General features: G+C 34.3%; 1 pseudogene; it reads left to right on the top strand.

Moving 5' to 3' along the window:
• Positions 1-1703, top strand: part of LOC107154184 — an 88120-nt pseudogene extending 86417 nt beyond the window's left edge.
• The last annotated feature ends 4357 nt before the right edge of the window (positions 1704-6060 follow it).

Genomic DNA, 6060 nt, shown 5'->3' with positions numbered 1-6060 from the left:
TATATATATATATATATATATATATATATATATATATATATATATATATATATATATAATATATGTATGTATATAATATATATATGTATATATATATATATATATATATAATATATGTATGTATATATATATATAATCAATACAGTCATATATGTGGACTTGAGACCTCAAACACTATAATAATAAACACAAATACTATATTATAAATGTATTTGCATGTCAGAAAACAACTATTAATTTTTAAAATATTTTAAATATCAAACTATTTAACATTTTGTGAATGTATATGCAAAGATAAAAGTAAAGTGGTGCCTTTTCCCATCAGCCTCTCCCTAGTGCCATGTTGTGGGGACTTGAGACTTGAGGTGGGGTAGCAGCTGGTACTATGCACAGTGTGAAGGCCTGGTGGCAGGATGGGAGCCCAGCAAATTATAGCTAGAACCAGGGAACCATCATTATGTTCTCATTGACAGAAGTGGTCATCAGATTCTTAATAGGCTTGCCCAGACTCTACTAAGATATATTGGTCCCCTGGACATTATTCTCATAGAGGTACTCATTGAATTCTCTGGTTTCTAGACAATAGGAGAGAGAAAGTGGTGAGGCACTAAAGCCCTGATAACCCACCACTTTTAAAGGAAGGGGATCATATAAGGACAAACCATTGGAAAGAGGTACGATATTCTCTTCCTATTTCCAGTGAGAGCTGCATCCAAAGACAAGAATCAGAACCCAATCCAAATGAAAATTCCAAAGAAACTAATCTCAAAGCCAGAATCCAGATTGCTAGATCAGAAAAAAGTTGAGTTCAGATGAGAGAAAATCTAGGTAAAGGAAAATCATTTCCAAAGACAGCAGCCAAATTCAAACATGGAACTGTCCAGAAAGTGAGTGCAGTTTGAATTTGGAAAAGAGACAAAAGTCCTATTATGCTGGACAGAGGAGCAAAATTGAACAGATTTATGTGGTCTGCCAACAAAGAGCCCTGTGCACTACCAATGGGCATAAGAAGCAGTCCAGAACCTGGGACCCAAGAAATAACCCACCGCTTCAGAAAAGCCTGTGACCTTCCTGAGTGCAATATCTGAGGCAGTTAATCAAGATACAGTCAAGGTCCAGGCTCAGCAAGTACCTTCTCTGTTGGCCTGTGAGCAGCTCTCTGAGTTTGTTCAGCTCTGGGGACTTCTGTGGCCAACTAGACAGCCTCTGTTTGCTGATTTCTGGCTTGTCCTAGCCCTAATATCTCTGCCTCCTCATGACCTATCCTGGAATGAAGCCAAATCTCAGAATCCCCCTAAAAAGGATTCAAGTCTACCCTGATCCTGGTCAGGAAGTAACTGATACAGTCTGTGGGAACATAACTGGTTCTGACTCTGTTGCCACATAACTCTAATTAGCAGAGTTAGAACTTCTAGAATTGCAGACAAATACCCAACACCTCTTAAAGACCTACAGTTTCTTCATTCTTCTGCGTGATTTGCAGGGGTGATTTTAGACATGCTGTGTAAATAATAGCATGAGCCAGTCATAGGAAAGGAAATTAATGTACTCAGAAATATGAAGTGTGTGTTTTATTGTGGATTAAGATTAAATGTTGGGCTGGGGATGTGGCTCAAGCAGTTGCACGCTCGCCTGGCATGCGTGCGGCCCGGGTTCGTTCCTCAGCACCACATACAAATGTTGTGTCCGCTGAAAACTGAAAAATGAATATTGAAATTCTCTCTCTCTCTCTCTCTCTCTCTCTCTCTTAAAAAAAATAAAATTAATTTAAAAAAAGATTAAATGTTAAATTTCATGTAAAAAAGGTAAAGTGGTCACAGCCAGGTAACTGTATTTTTGTGGTTATACCCAACCTAAATTATCCTGAGTAACCATTGAGGAGAAGCCTGACAGAAGAGAGCTCCTAGCTTCAAAGAAGGCTGGGAAATTGGGAAGCAGGATGATAAGAATGAGTTTGAACCATTTATAGTATTCATTTCTTAAAAGTTATGTAATTACTTTCATTTTCTTCCAAAATATTAATTTTTACAATATAAAAATTTGAATTCAAACAAATCTAGATTCTTTTTGTATGTATTTTTTTTTCTTTTTTCTAGCATATGTGCATAAGGATTGTGTATTTATAATCTAAAAACGTTACAATTGTATGTTTATGTATTGGACACCTTACTTTGGAAAATAATGAATACTGTGTGCCAAGATATGTAATCTTTTTCACACTTTACGGATATTATCTTCTATAATGGCATTCAATTTCTACATCTGTTCTTTATTTTTCACAAATTAGAAATTCACTTGTTTTGAAGCAAGTTTGCTTCTCATATACCATTATTCTGAAACATTTCTGTAATTTATTGTCTCCAAAATATTTACTATTTATCCTTTTTTTTAAATTTACTATTTATTCTTTCAGTGGTTGCCTTATACATTTATTATTTTTTCTGACTTCTTAGTGTGTTCTCACCGTGTCACACTCTTCTGATTCATAAGGGAGTGCTCTATTGTTGTATATTTGTTATGCCACTTTAGCATGTTGGTATTTAAAATCTTACCTTGAGTCATATTTACTTTCATATTGCTTTGCTTTTTCTGTTTTATTATTGGTTCTTCTTATTTATATATTATAATAGGATTCATTTTGACATAATTATAAAAACATGGAATATAATTTATTGTAATTCAGTCTGCTTACTTCCGCTTCTTTCTTCTACCTTATTGAGCTTTCTGCTATTTACTTAGCTTTTTTTTTCTTTGAATTTTTTAACTTAGTGTCTTGTGGATGAACAGGATGGTAAGAATCACTGTGGTATATACATAGATGCACTTAGGGAAGTTAAGTCAGATTCATTCTACTGTCTTTCCCCATCCTATTCCTCCTCCCTTCCTTCTTTTCCTTTTGTCTAATCCACTGATCTTTCTTCTATTATTTGTTTATCTAACCCCTTATTTTGGATGAGCTTCTGCCTATCAGAGAAAACATTTGGCCTTCAACTTTTAGGGACTAGATTACTTCACTTAGCATTTAGCGTCTGGTTACATCCATTTACCAGCAAATTCCATAATGTCATTCTTCTTTATGGCTGAGTAATATTTCATTGTGTATACATATCACATTTTCTTTATTCATTCATCTATTAAAGGGCATCTAGGTTGGCTCTCTAGCTTAGATTTTGAATTATGCTGCTATAAACACTGATGTGTCTTCATCACTGTAGTATGTTGATTTTGAACCCTTTGGATATATACTAAGGAGTGGGATAGCTGGGTCATATAGTTGTTTCATTCCAAGTTTTTTTGTTTGTTTGTTTGTCTATTAGTACCCGTGATTGAACCCAGGGGTGCTTAACTACTGAGAAACATTCCAGCCCCTTTTCATATTTTCATTTGGAGTCGCCAAGTTGCTTAGGGCCTTGCTAAGTTGCTGAGGCTGGCTTTGAACTTGCGATTCTCCTGCCTCAGCCTCCTGAGCCACTAGGATTTCAGGTATGTGCCACCGCGCCCAGCCCATTCCTAGTTTTTTGAGGAATCACTATACTGCTTTCCAGAGTGGTTTCTCTAATTTGCAGTTCCAACATCAATGTATGGGCATACCTATTTTCCACATTCTTGCCAGCATTTATCATTAATTGTATTCTTGATAATTTCCATTCTGACTAGAGTGAGATGAAATCTCAATGTCCTTTTAATTTGCATTTCTCCAACTGCTAGAGATGTTGAAAATTTTTTTCATATATTTATTGACCATTTGTATTTCTTCTTTTGAGGAGTGCCTGTTTTGTTCATTTGCCCATTTATTGATTGGGTTCTTTGTTTCTGTGGCGGTAAGTTTTTTGAGTTCTTTGTATATCCTGGATATTAATGCCCTATCTGAGGTACAGTTGGCAAAGATTTTCTCCCATTATATAGGCTCTCTCTTCACCCTCTTGATTGTTCATTTTGCTATGAATAAATTTTTTAATTTGACACCATCCCATTTATTAATTTTTTTTATTTTACTTCTTACACTTTAGGAGTCGATTCCTGAGCTGATATGTTGGAGCGTTGGGCCTACATTTTCTTCTAGCAGGTGCAGGGTTTCTGGTCTAATTCCTATATCTTGATTCACTTTGAGTTGAGTTTTGTACAGGATGAGAGATAGTGGGTTAAATTTTATTCTGCTACATATGGATTTCCTGTTTTTCCAGCACATTTATCAAAGAGGCTATTTTTTCTCTAATGTATATTTTTGGTGCCTTTATCAAGTAAACAATAACTGTTTTTATGTGGATCTGTCTCTAACTTCTATTCTATTCCATTTTATCTTCATGACTGTTTTGGTCCCAATACCATGCTTTTTTTTTTGCTTACCTAAGCCCTGTACCATAATTTACCGTCTGGTATTGTTCCTGCGTCACTTTTCTTGCTAAAAATTGTGTTGGCTGTTCTGGGCCTCTTATTTTTCCAAACGAATTTCATGACTGCTTTTTCTATTTCTATGAAGAACATTATTGGGATTTGAGTGAGAATTGCATTGAGTGTGTGTGTGTGTGTGTGTGTCACTTTTGGAAGTATGGCCATTTTGACAATATCAATTCTGCCTATTCAAGAACCTGCATGATCTTTCCATATTCTAAATTCTTCAGTTTTTTCTTTAGGTGTTATATGATTTTCATTGTAGAGGTCCTTTGTCTCTTTTGTTAGATTAATTCCCATTATTTCATTTCTTTGAAGCTATTGTGAATGGGATAGTTTTCCAAATTTCTTTTTCAGCAGATTTATTATTAACCTATAAAGGCATGATTGATTTATGGGCATTGATCTGGTATCCTGCTACTGTGCTGAATTCATTTATGAGCTCTAGACGTCTTCCATTGGACTTTATTGAGTATTCTAAACATAGGATCATGTAGCCAGCAAACAGAGATCATTTGGGCTCTTCTTTTTTCTATTCACATCCCTTTAATTTTCTTCTATTGTCTTATTGACCTGGATAGAGTTTCAAGGACTATGTTGAATACTCGTGGTGAAAATGGGCATTCTGGACTTGTTTCCATTTTAAAAGGAAATGCTTTCATTTCTTCTCTATTCAAAATAATGTTGGCCTTGGGTTTGTCATATGTAGCTTTTACAGTGCTAAGGTAAATTCTTGTCTTCCTAGTTATTCTAGTGTCTTAAACATGAATAGGTGCTATCCTATGTCAAATGCTTTTCCTGCATCTATTAGTTAGTATGGCTATTGATTTGTCAATTTTCTGTGTCCTTTCCAAAAGACCAACTCTTTGATTTGTTGATATTTTGTATCAGTTTGAATTCATTAATTTCAGCTCTATTGTAATTTCTTCCCATCTTCTACTGATTTTGGTGTTGCTTTTTTCTTCCTTTCCTAGGTCCTGGAGATGTATTGTTAGGTTATTTCTTTGGCATATTCCTATATTTTTTTTCATATATGAGCTCAATGATATGAATCTCCTCTTACAACCTCTTTCATACTGGCTCAGAAAATTGGATATGTTGTATTACTATTCTCATTTACTTCTAAGAATGTTTTTATTCGTCCCCTGATTTCTTCTGATATGCATTAATCATTCAAAAGTGTATTATTTAATCTCCATGTGTTAGAGTGGTTTCTGTTTTATTTTATTACTGATTTCTAATTTTGTTCCATGATGTTCTCATAGAATGAAATGTATTTTCTCTATTTTTTTTGTATTTGTTAAAATTTGCTTTGTGACTTAAAATATGGTCTGTTTTAGAAAATGTTCTATGTCCTGCTGAGAAGAAAGTGAATTCTGTCATTGATGGATGAAATATTCTATAGAGGTCTGTTAGGTATAAATGATTAATTACATTTTTAGTTATGTAGAATATTAGTTTTTGTTTGAATGTTCTATTCAGTAGTGAGAGAAGTGAGCTAAGGTTACCCAGTATTATTGTATTATGGTCTATTTGATTCTTAATATTAAGAAAGGTTTGTTTGATATTCTTAGATGTTTCTTGTTTGGGGGCATAAATCCTTATAATCACTGCATCTTGTTGATGTAGGATTCCCTTAAGCAGTATGACATGACTTTCTTTGTCTCT

Source organism: Marmota marmota, unplaced genomic scaffold (genome assembly GCF_001458135.2).
Source record: "Marmota marmota marmota unplaced genomic scaffold, marMar, whole genome shotgun sequence".
NCBI lineage: Eukaryota > Metazoa > Chordata > Mammalia > Rodentia > Sciuridae > Marmota > Marmota marmota.
Note: the sequence above shows the minus strand (reverse complement) of the source record. Positions and strands in the feature narration are given on the sequence as shown.